Raw genomic sequence first — 17,731 nt, 5'->3', positions numbered from 1 at the left:
GATCTCAGGCTTGTGAAACAGAGTCTTCTGTTGGGCTCTGTGCTCAGCAGGGAGTCTGCTTCCTCTCTCCCTCTCCCACTGCTCCTCCCCCTACTTGTGCTCTCTCTCTCTCTCTCTGAAATTAATTAATTACTTTAAAAAACAAATAAAGAACAAAGGAAAGCTGACTGTGCAGAGCAGAAGAATCTCAGGACACACTGAATTTTGGTGTCCTTACCATTAGAGCCCTAATGTTGGAGAGACTGGGGCACAGTCCCATCATCTCCCTAACCGACTGGGCTGGTAACTATCACCTGCTTGCACCCTGGAAGCAGGGCTCTTCGACCTGAATGAGACCTGCTTCACCAAATGTCTTCAATCCACATGCTTTGCATATTGGAAAGATAAGGAGAGTGGAATAAATATAAAAAGAAAAATTATAAAAAGAAATCAATGACTGATAAAGTCACAAAAATAGAGGTATATTATACATTATATACAAATGTAAATAGTGCTATTTCTAGGTATCTTAATAAAATAGAAAAATTATTTGAAGTGTACTAAAAAAAGGCAACCTGGGTAGAAGACTTAGTAAAGGTCAAAGGAAAATGTGAATTTTCTATTAGTTTAAAAATTCTTGAAACAAATGAAGATGAAAATGCAACATTCTAATACTTATACGATGCAGCAAAAGCAGTTCTAAGTGGAATGTTTATAATGATAAACACCTACATTAAGAAAAAAGAAATATCTCAAATAAACAACTGAACTTTACAATTCAAGGAACTAGAAAAAGAAGAAAAAAACTAAGCCAAAAGTTAGCATAGGGAAGGAAATAAATATGAGACCAGAAATAAATGAAATGAAGAAGAGAAAAACAAAAAGATCAATGAAACTAAGAGCTGGTTTCTTTAAAAGATAAATAAAATTAGCAAACCTTTAGCTGGACTCAGCAAGAGAAAAAAGAGATAGGCTTCAAATAAATAAAATAAAAAATGAAAGGGAAACATTACAACTGATATCATGGAAATAGAAAAAAATCATAATAGACTACTATAAATAATTATGCATCAATAAATTGGACAACTTAAAAAAATGGGTAAATTCCTATAAACATACAAACTACCAAGAATCATAAAGAAATAGAAAATCTAAATAGACTAATAACACATAAGGAGATTGAATCAGTAATCCAAAACATCCCAACAAAGAAAAGCCCAGGACCAGATGGTTTCCCTGGTGAATTCTACCAAACAGCTAAAGAATAAACACGAATCATTCTCAAGCCCTTCCAAAAAACTGAGGACAGAATATACGTGAATAATTTTATTTGATTATCATTATTTTGATGCAAAACCAGATAAGGACACTACAAAAAAATAAAACTACAGGCCAATATCACTGATGAATATAGATGCCAAAATCTTCAACAAAATAATAGCAAACTGAATTCAAGAACACGTTAAAAGATTATACACCTTGATCAAGTGATATTTATCCCTGGGAAGCAAGGATAGTTCAACATCCACAAATGAATAAATGTGATACATTACATTAATATAAAGAAAAATAAAAAACATATTAGCATATGAATAGATGCAAGAAGCATTTGACAAAATTCAACACCTTTTCATGATAAAAATCTTTCTTTTAATTTTTTAAATGTATTTATTTATTCTAAAAAGAGAGTGTGAGGAGAAGCAGAGGGAGAGGGACAAGCAGACTCTGCACTGAGTGTGGAGTCTAACTCGGGCTCGATCTCACAACCCCAAGATCATGACCTGAGCCGAAACCAAGAGTCAAAGGCTTAACCAAGTGAGTCACCCAGGTGCCCCGTGATGAAAACTTTCAGGAAATTGGATACAGAAGGAATGTATCTCAACATAATGTAGGCCATATGGGAAAGCCCACAGCTAACCTTATACTCAATGGTGAAAAGTTTAAAGCTTTTCTTCTAGATGAGGAACAAGACAAATGAGCCCACTCTCACCACTCCTATTCAACATAGTACTGGAATTCCTAGCCAGAGCAATAAGGCAAGAGAAAGAAATAAAAGGCATCCAAATCGGAAACAAGTGAAATTGCCTTGTTTGCAGATGACATGTTCTTATACCCTGAAAACCCTGAAGACTTCCCTTCAAAACTCTTAGACCTAATAAATGAATTCAGGAAATTTGCATGATGCAAAATCTACATACATAAATCAATTGTGCGTCTATACACTACCAATGAAATATATGACAAAGAAATTTTTTAAAATCCTATTGGCAATAGCACCAAAACAATAAAATACTTAGGAATAAATTTAACCAAGGAGGTGAAAGATCTCTCACTGAAAATGGTTAAGATTTTCATGAAAGGAATTGAAGAAAGATATCTCGTGTTCATGGATTGAAGGAATTAATATTATTAAAATGTCCATACTGTCCAAAGCCATCTACAGATTCAATGTAATTCCTATCAAAATTCCAATGGCATTTTTCACAGAAATACAAAAAACAGTCCTAAACTTTGTATGGCACCACAAAAGACATCAAATAGCCAAAGCAGTCTTGAGAAAGGAGAACAAAGTTAGAAGCATCATACTTCCTGATTTCAAACTACACTACAGAGCTATAGGAATAAAAATAGTATGATATTAGTACAAAGACAGACACAGAGACCAATGGAGCAGAACTGAGAGCCCAGAAATAAACTCCTGCATATAGAGTCAACTAATATTTGACAAGGGAGTCAAGAATACTCAATGGGGAAAAAAATAATCTCTTCAATAAATGGTGCTGGGAAAACCAGATAATCACATGCACAAGAATAAAGCTAGACCCCCACCTTACACCATTTACAAAAATTAACTCAAAATGGACTAAAAATTTAATGTAAGACCTGAAACTAAAACTTCTAGAAGAAAACATAGGGTGACAGCATCTTGACATTGATCCTGACAATAATTTTTTGAATATGACAACAAAAGCACAAGCAACAAAAGCAAAAGTAAACAAGTGGGACTGCATCAAATAAAAAAATTATGCACAGCAAAAGAAACAATCAACAAAATGAAAATGCAACCTATAGAAGAGAATATTTACACATCATCTGATAAGGGGTTGACATCCAAAATGTATGTGGAACTCACAGAACTCAATTGGAAAAACAAATAAACCAAATAAGCTGATTGAAATGGGCAAAGGATCTCAAAGGACTTTTCAAAGAAGAAACACAAATAACCAACAAGTACACGAAAATATGCTCGACATCACGCATCATCAGGAAAATGTAAATCAAAATCACAATGAGGTATCATCTCCCATCCGTTAGAATGGCTATTACCAAAAAGACAGGAGGTAAGTATTGGTAAAGATGTGGGAAAAAAAGAAATCCTTGTGCACTGTTGGTGGGAATGTAAGTGGTACAGCCATTATGAAAAACAGTATGGAGGTTCTCAAAAAATTAAGAATAGGACTACTATATGATCCAGCAATCCCATTTCTGGATATATATCTGAAGGAAATGAAATCACTATCTTGAAGACATATCTGCATGCCCATGTTCACTGCAGCATTACTCTCAATAGCCAAGCCATGGAAACAACCTAAGTGTCTTTAATGGATTGATGGAAAAGATGTGGTTTATATGCATTCAATGGAATTATTCAACTACAAAAACAAAAGAAGGAAGTTCTACCATTTGTGATAACGTGGGGAAACCTAAGTGTATATGCCAAGTGAAATACATCAGAGAAAGACAAATACTGTAGGATTTCACTTATATGTGGAATCTAAAAACATTGAACTCAAAGAAACAGAGATTAGATTGGTGGTTGCCAGGGGCGAGATTGGGAAAAATGGGTTAAAGTAGTCAAAAATACATATTTCTAGTTATAAAGTCAGTAAGTCCTTAGGCTCTAACGCATAGCATAGCGACAATAGTTAACAATACTGCACTGTGTGTTTGAAAGTTGCTAAGAGAATACATCTTTTAACTTCTCACCACAAAAAGACAAAGGGCAGCTATGTAAGGTGGCTAAGGTGTTAACTTCCTCCAGTGGTGATCATTTCACAATATACACGTTTATCAAATCACAACATTGTATACGTTAAACTTACACAATGTTATATGTCAATTTTATCTCAAAAACTCTGGGAAATAAATACATTATAAATAAATAGGTCCCTAATGCTGGGAGGTGGGGGGGAAACAGCTTAGGTTGAGGACTTAATAATGAACAAAAGAACAAAGTGAATGTTGTCCTAGTTTAAAAACTCCCAGTCCAAAAACTTTGACCTTCATCCTCATTTATATTCATAACAATGTCAAAGGGAAGCTCCCTGCCAAGTCCTGGTGACTTAGCACATCTGATTGTCATGTTACTGGAAAGGACATCACGTAAAAGTTGTTCACCCAGAACATCCAGCGTGCTTGCCTGGGCATTAACTTTCAGACAGTCAGAATATTTTCTAAATGCTGGATTCATGCTTGGATTTAAAGTGGATAAAAAAGCTCTTGTCTCAAATGATTCTCTGGCCTTTGAACATATGAACTTGGTCAAAATTAAAAAAAAAAAATTTAAGTCTAATCTCCAACGAGTATCTTCAGTAAGAGTGTGAACTTATAGTACCTCTCTTGCTAGGTGTTAAAAAACTTCACGCTCTGTCTCTACCAAATTGAAACTGCTCCTTCTTATATTACAGTTCCTCAGCTCATTGGAACTTATATCTGAAAACCATTTAGAATCATTACAGAGGTATGTAAAAATCATTCTAATCTTTATTGATTCCTCAGCTTATAATCTTATTTCTTTGGCCTCAGAATCGGTCAAAAAAATCTATAATATCTATAGGAATTTTTGTCACTTCCTTTACAAAAATCCTTGTTAAATAAATTCTGATCTTCAAAGGAAATTTCCATTTCTCTTTATCCTCTTCAGAAACCACTGTCCACTAATGCGTATTACAATTACATAGTACATATTACAATTCTGCACAATTCTGAAGAATGAAGCTTTAACTCACCTAACGGCTGCCATCCATCAAAACTTTTATGCATCCGTGTATCAAACATAGCACAAAAATATATTCGTTTTGCCAAAAGGCCTCAGGTTGAATGACCTCATTTTGTGGGTGATGTTTTCAAATACTATCTCAAAGCCTTTCTACGGGAAGGAGAAAGGACAAAACAAAAAAGCAAAAACAAACAAACAAACAAACCCAACCATTTAATTACGGTTAATCTTTAAAGTAAAAATGAGAATTCCAGAATTCTAAAATAAACATCATTCTTTGTCACATGGTGTGAGTTATGGGGAAAAAAAAGAAAGAAACAGATATCTGAATCAGTAAATGAGTCAGAGAAGCTCAGAAACATGCTTGGCTTCATAAAGCCCAGGACCTTCAAAAACCGTATTAGTGAACACCCGTGCCATGAAAGATTTATATATTAAAGTTCATGCTGCAACCAGAGGTTCCCTGCAATATCAATTTCAAATGACAACCTGAGGTTTTTTGCAATAGCAATTGTCAGAAGAAGTCATTTCATTTCTTATTATTCATTTCACTTATACTATAGCATATTAGCTGGATACTGTATTGATCCCTGCTCCATCGAATTTTGGCGTTCCCAACACAGACAAAAATTTGGTTTGAAAGATAAGTCAGGATTATAATCTACTCCCTGAGAACAGAGATGACATTGACGAAATTATGGCTGGGTAGGTTATGGAACTGAGGTGAGTGGAAAGGAATTCCTGTTTCAGAATAAAAATGCCTTTTATCCATACTCACACCTCCTTAGGGCATGGGTTTGGAGATGACTTAAACTGCTCCACAAACCAGGATAAAGATATAGCCACATTTGTATTTTTCTAATTATTTAATGGCTGGAGCACCACTTGCCATATTAGCAGGAAATTCAGCATTCATTTAGTTAACAAATATTTATTGAGTGACCACTCCGTGCCAGTCACTGGTCTATGCTTGGGACACGTCAATAAACAGAGCACGCAGGAATCCCTGCCTTCCGTTAACTGGCATTCTACTGCAACTTCCTTTGGAGGCCCACCGTCCCTAAGTTGCCCAAAACCTAACTGCTTTCTCAGTCCATGTGTGAGAATGTCAGTCCAACTTCTACACCCAAGCAAAGAGAATCTTTATTCTTCTGACGTTTCTATCATTGCCATTCTTCTTGCTGGCACACTGCGGCTGATACTCCTGATCCCAGTTCAATAGGAGATGCTGACACTAAATCTGATTTTGATGCTACTCAGCTGGGCTGATATTCATTGGATTACCACACAAGCCCCAAGCGGATCTTATGGAGAAGATAACCCAACTCCCTCTAAATGAGAACAAACCAGAGCAAGGCTCTCCATTGCCTGACTTCCCATGGTTGCCAGTTCTCAGTCTGTCCCAAGGGGCCAAGCCCAGGAGCACTGTGCTTAGGCACCACCCCTCTGTAGCTCTTGAGACACCAACCCTCTTCCCTTCTAAGAAACACACATTCTCAGATTTCAGGCAGTGGCTCCCCTTCCATCTGGGAAACCCAAAGAATCTGATTATGCCTCTTTTCTTAGAAAATGAAAGCATCCTCTTCTACCTGTAGAAAGCATTACACTATTCGTTTCTTCATTTACTCATATTCACTTACCAATACTTGTTGGCCACCTGCTCTCTGTCAGGTACCGCTCTTCACCCCGGATGCCTCAGGGAAGACCCTTTGTGGACGGTGCTGCCTCTGGAACTACAGGCATGACAAGATGACCTTCTGACAGTTCTCTCCCTAGAATAAAAGGGAAAAAACAAACAAACATAAATGGGACCCACCACTGGGCATCTTATTATAAATAACAACCAAAAAGAAGTTGTCTAAAATTTTTAAACATCCAGGTGATAGTGAAAACAGTGACCATGGAAATAATTATCAATTCCTTTACAAAAAAAACATATTATTAAAATTATTTTAGGAAGGAAACATACCTGAATTCTGAAATTACCCAGCTTTGCAGCTGTCTGGTTGGTTTGTTGTTGTTCTTCTTTTTTTTTTTCCAAAAGTTCTTGTGAATTATTTCTACCAACATGAAAAAAGAAACAAACAACAAAAAAATTATTTAATCAAGTATTCTTTTTTTTTTAAGGTTTTATTTATCTGAGAGAGAGAGAGCACAAGCAGCGGGGAGGGGCAGAGGGAGAGGGAGCAGCAGACTCCCAGCTGAGCAGCGAGCCCGAGGCAGGACTCGATCCAGGACCCCAAGATCATGACCTGAGGCAAAGGCATATGCTTAACTGACTGAGCCACCCAGGCGCCCCTTACATATTAATTTTTAAAGAAAACTTTCTGCTTAGGACAACTCATTGACTCGGAAGGTTAGAAGAGTCCAATCCAGTCTTAGCTCCTGAATGCCCTGGACCATAGTTCTTGTGGCCTATGCATAATGCCTCCTAGTTCAGGCCCCCTCCCCTGTGAGCCCCTCTCCCACTCCCCCGTGTTTTAATAGTGCTGCCAGTAGCAACATCATACCATCTGTCTCCCTGTGGCTTCAAACCATTGGTACTAAATATTATGTTTTTGAGTCATATAATTCCTCTTCTCTGTGTAACAGGCCCTGAAATATGTGAAGAAGTTTGAATCCCCATTTTTCCTCTTGCAACTATTTTCAAATTATTGTCCCACAACTGTTCTCAAATGGTATCCTTTCTAGTCCCTTCATAAAATAAAATAGTCACTGTCTTTTGAACATACTTCATTTGTCCATATGCCTTTTAAAGAATAATGCCAATACCCTTTTTATCTGGATTTTGCAGCTTGAAGAATGTTCCTTAAGGAAATAATCTAGAATCTGAGCAAATATTTATCTATCTTAATGTTCATCACAGCATTATTTACAGTATTTAAGAATAACAGTACAATAGTATTATTGTACAACAGTACAATACGGTATCAATAGTACCTATATAATAAAACTTAAAAGCATGTTAAAGAAGTAACTGAATAGTATTTAAATGTTCACTATATGTTGCCAGGGAGGAGAAAAAAGAGATAACAAAAGAATATATAATAAAATATTTTGGGTGTATGTATCCCTGTGTGCATAAACCTGGAAAAATATATAACAGACGTTAACAATGGTTCTCTCCAACTGGTGGGATTATAGATGACTTTCCAGACTTTCCGGATTTTCAATAGTAAAAGTACATTACTCTGCAATGAAAACAAATAATAAATGCTATTTTTTTAATTGTATTGCCAGAAGCTGAAAGCAAAAACTGAAGGTGCTGGCCTGATCAGCTCCAGGCGAGGGAGTACCACACCTTTACCTAATGCACTTGCACTAATACTGCATTAACGTATTGCTGGGTTTGCAGCCATGTTACACAGTTGATTCATGTTGAGAATATTCTTCTTTATTGCCTCTAAAACATTTCACCACTACTACCATTAAATCTCTCATCTTGTCCTTGAACATTAGCTGGTTTTTTTGTTTTGTTTTGTCATTCATAAAATTTTCATTCTTAAAATAAATGACTCCCACGATGGCTGCCTTGTGCCCCCCATCAGCCCCACTGAGCCTCCACCACAGCCAGTGTGGCACATTCAGCAACGGCTCATCCCAAGACCTTCCCAGAAACTGGCAGAGAGGTGGGCCTAGGTCTGAGCAAAGTGGCCACCAAGAAGTTCAGCCATCAAGGCATCAGAGTGGAGACTGCTGAAAATGTGTGAGACGAAGCTGTCTATATCATACAGAGTGACTGTGAAGAAATTAATGATAATTAAATGGAATCCCTCATCACGATCAACACTTGCAAAATTTGCATCATCCATCTGCCCAACAAGATTTTTTTTTTTTAATGAGCCATCCTCCAATTTCTGCAAAACTTATAACCAATACAATTTCAGTAACAGGGCAGGTATGCACCTCTCAGTTACAGATATTTTTTAAAATATTCTCTTAGAGGGGCACCTGGGTGGTTCAGTCAGTTAAGCATCTGCCTTTGGCTCAGGTCATGATCCCAGGGTCCTGGGCCCGGCGTCCAGAGTTGGGCTCCCTGCTCAGCGTGGAGTCTGCTTCTCCCTCTGCCTCTGCCTCTCCCTCCACTCCCGCTCTCTCTCTCAAACAAATAAATAAAATCTTTGAAAAAAAATATTCTTGTAGATAGTTTATATGCAGAACCTATAGTCCGCAGTGAAGTCAAGAAAATACCACAGAGTGGAGGAACTATTATTGTTTTCCCTAATTGCGGATAAACAGACTCAATGCTGAGTTTCCTTTGATTCACAAAGAATGAAAGCCATTGGGGTGAATAGGGTGGTTTTGTTTGATGCTATCCTTGTGAATGACAAGACTGACACTTGTTGTCAATATGTCACATTGCGGACAGCTACTCTTGGCTGAAACCGTGAAAGTCTACGATATTCTTACTCATGAAATCTTCTCTGACCAGCTATTTCCAGAATAAATAAGGCTGACTGTAAGGCTGTCGTTGTCAAAACTACAGTTCCCAAGGAGGACAAAATGAAACTGTCCTCCAAAATTCAGGCTGTTGCAATTTTAACGATCTTGGTGAGGCAATCTAGAATACATAAAGGTGAATCTGTTTACCTATTTATTCATATCCCACTGTAAAATACTGTGTTTTGAACTATGGTACTAATAACATAATTATATGTGTCCTAACAGTACAATTATACATGTTTATAAATGTATGTGTTCTGAACTATTATACTCTGGCACATTTTTGCTTGTTTTTGTTTTGTTATGCTTCTAATGTTAGGACTCCCCAGTACTAAAACAAAAAAAAAAATTACATAGTGCTTGATATTTATTCCTATCAAACTTCTTTTACTGTGTGGTTCATCTCTCTACCCATGTTAAGACCTCATTCATCTGATTCTGTCATTTGGTTTCTTTATTAATCCTCTTAACTCTGCATCACTCAGAAATTTGACAATTGTGTCTTTCATCTCTTTATCCAAATTCCTGATGAATGTATCAAACAGAATTTGGGCCAGGATAAAGCCATGACACTTCCATCAGCACACTGTCATCAGATAAACACCTTCTGGGTGAAGGTGTTCAAATAGAAACTCATCAAGCCGGCAGTATTATGATTTAGCCCATAATTTTCCCCTCTGTGTATATCATATGATACCAACAAAAGACTTTGCAGAGGATATTTGACTTTTTCAAGAAATTAAAATGAACTCTTTGTTTCACACTTAAACCAATGAGGTCAAAAATTTATTAAACCAGGGGTGAGCCCAACCTGAAGAGTAAAAAGACCTATTCAAACTTGGTTGCAATTACTGTCTCAAGTAGAAAAATGCATCACCCAAAGCATTCACTCCCTGACCTGACATTTCACCACAGACCCATGGTATTTCTTCTGCCCTATAAATAGGAATCAGAGAGACCAAGTTTTATTCATCTCCATTTATTCCACAATGCCTAGAACACAGCTTTATACATGATACTGTGGAGTCTACTCCCTGCCTTTCTCAGGTCAGTATGCTCCTGCCAAAATAGAAGTGCCTGTCACCACCCACTAGAAGTCCAGGGGTCACTTGAGCTTACTATTTCGCAAGGCATTGCAGAGAGAAGCATATAAATAGATCAACCAAAATATGTGTCATGTTCAAGCAGGGGGCATAACACCGATTCCCTACTCAACAGATGATGAGGTAATTGGCTAAAAATATCTCTAGGTGTAGGTAGGGAGATGTTGCTACTAATATGCAGCCAACATTTTACTTGTTGATATTAGCTGTAGATGACTTTGAATGTAGCACAGCAATGCCTCCATTTAATGACAATAATGATCCCTTACTTCTGACAGCTGGTCGAGCACGGTCATCCCAGAGCCACAAGGCTTGGACACGTGAATGGTATATCCATTCCACGTAATTGATCACTAGCTATCAGACCACGCTTGGGTATGGATCCAGGCACTGCCTCGCCTTTTGCTTATTTGCTTATTCAATGTTCTCTTCCTGCTTCACCTAAACTTTCATTATCCCTCCCGCACAAAAGTCCCCGATCTGCTTCTTTTTCTGACAATAGAACTCAGTGTATCCCCCCTCCCTGAAGCATTAGCAACACAGAACCTATTTATTCTTTTCTAAGGTAGAAAATGCAAATTTTTTAGAAAAGTGTCCAGCCTACACCCTCTGGCGAATAAGATTCTTTATTTTGTCTTAGGGAATATATTTGGGATGTAGTGAGTTCAGAGAACTACGGAGGGAGGTGTAGTCTTGTAACACTGCAGGACACTTCTTAGAAAAGAAGAGCCAAGACATTAGGACCTAGAAAACAGCAAGTTGATGAGATTCAGGAGTTCTCTCCATCAACAGTCCAGGGAGTTGAGGCAGGTGAAGGAGACTGAAGCAGAGATCGTGGATTAGCAGGAGACTGACACAAACATCAGGGAAGAATGTTCAAGTGCAGGGAAAGAATTAGAATAGTTATAAATCACTTGCGAGGTCTAAGCAGAAAACCACTAGCTGAATCCTACCGCTCAAAACAAGTGCGGGAGAGCCCCCTAGTGTTCCCGCGCATAAATGCGGCTCCACATCCAGCTCCCAGGGCTCCTCCCGCCCCGCAGGGCAAAGACTTCCTCGCTCTCCCAGGTGAAATGCCCCTCTCTATGGGCACCAAAGCCGATACAGTTGATGTGGTATGGCATTCAGAGATGCTTTTCACCCGTCCCATTTCATAGCCCACGCACACTTTTTAGATACAGAAAAACTAAATTCAAAAGAATAAACAACTTGCAAGACAGTAGTATGAAGAGAAATCTGAGAAAACCCGCAGGACCAGAACCCAGAACGCCCTCCCTCACTCGCCCTAAGCTTTTCCTCTTTACTGGGCTACCTCCAGTCCCTAAGTTGGCTTTTCAAACTGGTCTGCGATGAAAAGTAATAATAACAATAAAAGGCTCATCTACCACATTTATACAAAATAAATTTCACTTTCCTCTCTTGAGCTCACCTTCTGCAGACGAACGTGCTATCGGCTCCCTCCGCCCCCCCCCCCAAAAAAGGGTGTCAATTGCTATTCCATTACTAAATATGTTTCTGGGGAAGTTATTGCTGTACTTTCACTTGTACCACCATAAACTGGGGCTAGTTAACACCCCCCCCCCTTAATAGGAGTTGCAATTTAAAAGATTTGAAGTTCCTGACGATTAAAAGGCTGCAGTGCAGGCAGACTGCTTTCTCAACAACTCCTAATCACGATATCTACCAATTATTGAAGCTCTTGTATGTGATATCCACTCTAAGGAAGACGTGAGAAGTATTACCTCAAATCCTTGCTGCCCTGAAATTCAGACATTAATTTTACATGGAATACTAAAATTTAGAGAATGTGGGGAATTTATCCACACACGTTATCTAAAGGGCAAATTTAAACCCAAGGGCGTCTCCCAAAACTCAGATGCTTCCCATTAATGCCCTACTGCATCTCTGAACCTATTCGGTGTGGGAAAATTGATGTAAAAGAAACATTTCACCATGAACATTTCATTATCTCTTTCTTAGAGTTGCGTTTCCCTCTTACAGTAAATCTTATTTCTTAACCTCCAAATCAGTATATATCAAACATCATTTTAACAAGTGTTAGAATTTTATTAGCATTTATTTTCATACTTATTTTCAAATAAAATAGTTAATATTTCCTCTCAAATAAGGCTCCCTAGTTTTCCAAAGAGGAATTAATTCATTTACATCACCGAAACTCACAAAGCCCTTTTAGTGGCACAAGTAGGCCAAAAATACATTCTTTTTAAGAGTTTATTTATTCATTTGAGAGAGAGAGACAGGGAGCACAAGCAGGGGGAGAGGGAGAGGGAGAGGGAGAAGCAGACTCCCCACTGAGGATAGAGGATCCAGAGATCATGACCTGAGCCAAAGGCAGACACATAACCATCTGAGCCACCCAGGCGCCCCCAAAATACACTGTACTTCTCTGCCCACTCCTTTCTATATGCCATGACTCCTATGTGACTTTTCTATCTAGTCTCTAATTTATTCCATGATGTGGTTCCACTTACCTATGTAACCCAATTGCCAAATATAGTGTAAAATAATTATGCATTCATTCCAGAAATAGTTGTATATTACCTCAGATGTTCCAGGCACTAAGCAGAGCACCCAGTTCTGGAAACAAAAGAAAAAGAACACGAAAGAGCGACTGCCCTTAAGGGGTTTACCAGTTATGGGAGAAGGGCAGACCTATGCACGATGCTGTGGCTGTTTCCATAAATCTGCCAAGGATAATGGCAGGAAGTAGTGAAATAAATCCAGGAAGGACAGTCTTGATAAGTTTCAAAGAAGCAGGTGAACTTTGAGATAAATTATTCGTGTATCCTTTATAAGTCATCTTTCTGGGTCACCTCCCCATGCACACTTCTTTTCCACTTCCTTATGCAATCATCACCTCTCCCTTCCTCCTACTCACTCAGTTCCTACCCAGCCATGTGCAACAAATTGCCTCAGTTATACTCCAGAGTATTTAAGATATTCCCTAGCAATGCTGATCTCAATTTATAACACCATACGATTTAAAGTGGACAGCTCTGTACCCGCTGTGATACTGCATGGGTTTCTAAGTAAACAGACTACCAAATCAAATCAGGTGCAAGGTGAAAACCTCATCCATCTCAGTCCCAAACAGAGTCCCAATCAGGGTCCCAAACAGGGTCACCCTGCTGACCACAGGAACGCCATCCATTACTAGCACATCACAAGTAAGACCCAGCCTCTCTTAGAAAGGTTCCGTATGCTTCTCTGAAGAAAAACAGACACACACACGTTCTCTTCACAAGAACACGGCGGCATAGCAACCAGCATGGAGCAGCTAGGAAAAAAAAGAATACCCAAATGCCCTGCCAGCCAAGCCCACCAAGTCAAACCTGGAACTAATATAACGTGTTGACAAAGCTATTCCTGCCAGCACCCACACACCCAACAACAGCCAAAACAAAACCCTAGAACCTGTCAAGTGAGCATATTTTTCTATTGTTCAATAAATCCCACTGTCATCTAGATGCTAGCTGTTTACATGGATTAATGCCACACTCATATGGCCAGTTTTAATTTCAATTATTGCCTATTTACAAACTCACTGAGGAACTGAATAAAATATAAATAGATCATCCTTCATTTTAAAAATTTTATAATAATAGAATTCACAATATGCATTTTTGTCCTCCTTCTCCCAGATGTTGTTAAAGCAACTTTTTCTTTTTTTAAACATCTTGTTCCAGGTTTTAACATTCCCCCAGCCCCCCAGCCCCATTAGCTCAGCAAGGTGTTTCTCAGAGTCGAACATAAAACTCAATCACTGTGAACCCACATGACTAAGCTGGATATCTCGTAAAATAACAGCACCGTAAATTGTTAACTCAGATGTTGGCCAACACTCTTCCAATCACCATATAGCATTTTCTTCTGCTTAAAAAAAAAACCTGTGTGCCTTATCAATACCTTGTGCACACATAATTCTATTTTTTCCCAGCTCTACTGAGATAAAATTGTACAATGTAGTGGTTTGATATTCACACGTATTGCAAAATGATTACCACAATAAAGCTAATTAACATATCTACCACCTCACATAGTTACCATTCATTTTTAGTGGTGAGAACTTTAAATATCTATTCTTTCAGTAACTTTCAAGTACATAACAGTATTATTAACTATAGTCACTATGCCATATATCCCCAGAACTTACTCAAACTAGAAGTTTATACATTTTGACCACTTTCAACATTCCCCCCAACCCCGCCCCTGGCAATCACCAATGTAATGTCTGTTTCTAGAAGTATGTTTTTTAGTTTCCACATATGAGTGAAATCATTCAGTATTTGTCTCTCTCTGACTTATTTTACTTAGCATATGCCCTCAGGTTTATCTATGTTGTCACAAACAGTAGGATTTCCTTCTTTTTGCGGCTAAATAATTCCATTGCGTGTGTATAAACCACACCTTTATCCATTCATCCACTGACAGACACTTACGTTGTTTCCATGTCTTAGCTGTTGTGAGTAATGCTGCAGTGAACGTGGGGCTGCAGACATCTCTTCAACACAGTGATTTCATTTCCTTCAGATACACACCCAGAGGTGAGATTGTAGTTCTATTGGGAATTTTTTGAGGAGCTTCCACACTGTTTTTCATAATGGCTGTACCAATTGACATTCCCACCAGTAGTGCCCAAGGGTTCTTTTTCCTCCACATCCTTGCCAACACTTAGCTCTTGTCTTTTTGATAATAACCACTCTAACAGGTGTGAGATGGTATCTCATTGTGGTTTTGATTCACATTTCCTTGATGATGCGTGATGCTGAACATGTTTTCATGGACCTGTTGGCCATCTAAATATCTTCTTTGGAAAAATGTCTTTTCAGGTCCTTTGCAAATTTTTCAACAGACTTGTTTTTTGGGGGAGGGGTTGTTTTCATTTTTGTTTCATTTTGTTTTGTGTTTTGCTATTGAGTATGAATTCCTTATATATCCTTTTGGATATCAACCTCTTAGATATATGGTTTGTAAATATTCTCTCCCATTCCATAAGGGTGCCTTTTCATCTTTTGATGGTTCCCTTTCCTGTGCACAAGCTTTTCAGTTGTGTAGTCCCACTTGTTTATTTTTGCTTTTGTCGTTTGTGCTTGTGTTGTCGTATCCAAAAAAAAAAAAAATCATCATTGCCAAGAGCCATGTCAAGGAGTTTTCACCTAGTTTTCTTCTAGAATTTTTACAGTTTCAGGTCTTACATTTAAGTCTTTAATCCATTTTGAGTTAATTTTGGTGAATGGGGTAACACAAAGTTTTAGCTTCATTCTTCTGTATATGATTATCCGGTTTTCTCAACCATTTATTGAGGAAACTATTCCTTCTCCCATTGCATATTTTTAGCTCTTTTGTCAAATACTAGTTGACTCAATATGCATGGGCTTATTTCTAGGTTCTTGACTCTGTTGCATTGGTCTATGTGTCTATTTTCATGCTAATACTATATTGGTTTGGTTATTATAGCTCTGTAGTATAGTTTGAAATCAGAAAGTATGATGCTTCAAGCTTTGTTCTTCTTTCCCAAGATTGCTTTGGCTATTCAGTCTATTGTGGTTCCATATGAATTTTAGAATTTTTTTTTCCTATAAAAACATCACTGGAATTTTGATGGGAATTACATTGAATTTATAGATGGCTTTGGGTAGTATGGACATTTTAACAATATTAATTCTTCGAATCCATGAACACAAGATATCTCTCCATTTATTTGTGACTTCTTCAATTTCTTTCATTTGTCTTATAGTTTTTAATGTATACATCTTTCACCTCCCTGATTAAATTTATTTCTAAGTATTTGTTTTTGGTGTTATTGTCAATAGGATTTTTTTTAAATATCTTATTTATTCATTTGACAGAGATAGAGACAGCCAGCGAGTGAGGGAACACAAGCAGGAGGAGTGGGAGAGGAAGAAGCAGGCTTCCAGCGGAGGAGCCTGATGTGGGGCTCGATCCCAGAACTCCAGGATCACGCCCTGAGCCGAAGGCAGATGCCCAACGACTGAGCCATCCAGGCGCCCCTGTCAATAGGATTTTTAAAATTTCTTTGTCAGATCCTTCATTGATAGGGTATAGAAATGCAATTAATTTATGTATGTTGATTTTTGTATCATGCAAATTTGCTGAATTTGTTTGATCTAAGAGTTTTTTGGGGCAGAGTCTTAAGGATTTTCTAAATGTAAGATCACATCATCTACAAAGATAATTTTCTTTCTTTCTCTCTGATTTGGATGCCTTGTATTTCTTTTCATTGCCTGATTTCTCTGGGTAGAACTGTCAGTATTATGTTTAATAAAAGTGGCAAGAGTGGGGTCACTTGTCTTATTCCTGATCTTAGTGGAAAAGCTTTCAACCCTTCACTGTTGAGTATGTTTTCTGTGGGCTTGTTATATACGGCCTTTATTATGTTGATCATGTGGTTTTTATTGTGTGTCTCATTTGTTGATTTGCATATGTTGAACCATCTTTCTATATCGATAATGAATCCTACCTAACCATTGTGTATTATCCTTTAATGGGCTGTTGGATTTGGTTTGCTAGTATTTGAGAATTTTTGCATCTGTATTTATTAGGAATATTTGCCTGTAGTTCTCCTTTTGTAATGTCCTTATCTGGCTTTGTAGTACAGTAAGCCTGGCCTTGTGAAATGAGTTTTGTAGTACTCCCTCCTCTTCAGTATTTTGGAAGAGTTTGAGAAGTTTGGGCACTAAATCTTCTTTAAATATTTCATAGAATTCACCAGGGAACCATCCAGTTCTGGGCTTTTCTTTTCTTTTTTCAATCTCTTTAGTCGTTATTAATCAATTCAGATTTTCTGTTTCTTCATGATTCAGCCTTTGTAGGCTGTATGTTTTTAGGAATTTATCCATTTCTCTTGGTTGTCCAATTTGTTGGCGTATAATTATAGAAGTCTGTTATGACCCTTTGCATTTTGGTGATGTCAGGTATAGTGTCTCCTCTTTTATTTCTGGTTTTTTATGAGTCCTTGTTGTTTTTTTCTTGGTTAGTCAAGTTAAAGATTTGTCAGTTTTGTTCAGCTTTTCAAAGAGTTAACTCTTAGTTTTGTTGACAGGTTCTATTGTTTTCTTATTCTCTATCTCATTTACCTCTGCTCTAATCTTTATTATTTTCTTCCTTCTGCTAACTTTGGGCTTAATTTGTTCTTCTTTTTCTAGTTCCTTAAAGTGTAATGTTA

General features: G+C 37.7%; 1 long non-coding RNA gene across 1 annotated transcript in view; it reads right to left on the bottom strand.

Annotated features, from left to right (window-relative positions):
- Window positions 1–684: 684 nt before the first annotated feature.
- LOC123793587 (uncharacterized) overlaps window positions 685–17,731 on the bottom strand; it is a 55,802-nt gene continuing 38,755 nt past the window's right edge. The window contains exons 2-4 of the long non-coding RNA XR_015726529.1: window positions 6,948–7,038; window positions 6,619–6,750; window positions 685–5,128 (exon numbers count right to left, since the gene is read on the bottom strand). This is a non-coding gene — a long non-coding RNA (uncharacterized LOC123793587). The remainder of the gene's footprint in view (window positions 5,129–6,618; window positions 6,751–6,947; window positions 7,039–17,731) is intronic.

Source organism: Ursus americanus, chromosome 13, assembly GCF_024610735.1.
Source record: "Ursus americanus isolate L20-20 chromosome 13, mUrsAme1.1.p, whole genome shotgun sequence".
In the NCBI taxonomy this organism is placed as follows: domain Eukaryota; kingdom Metazoa; phylum Chordata; class Mammalia; order Carnivora; family Ursidae; genus Ursus; species Ursus americanus.
The sequence above is the reverse complement of the archived record's forward strand: the minus strand, read 5'-3'. Positions and strand labels throughout refer to the sequence as shown.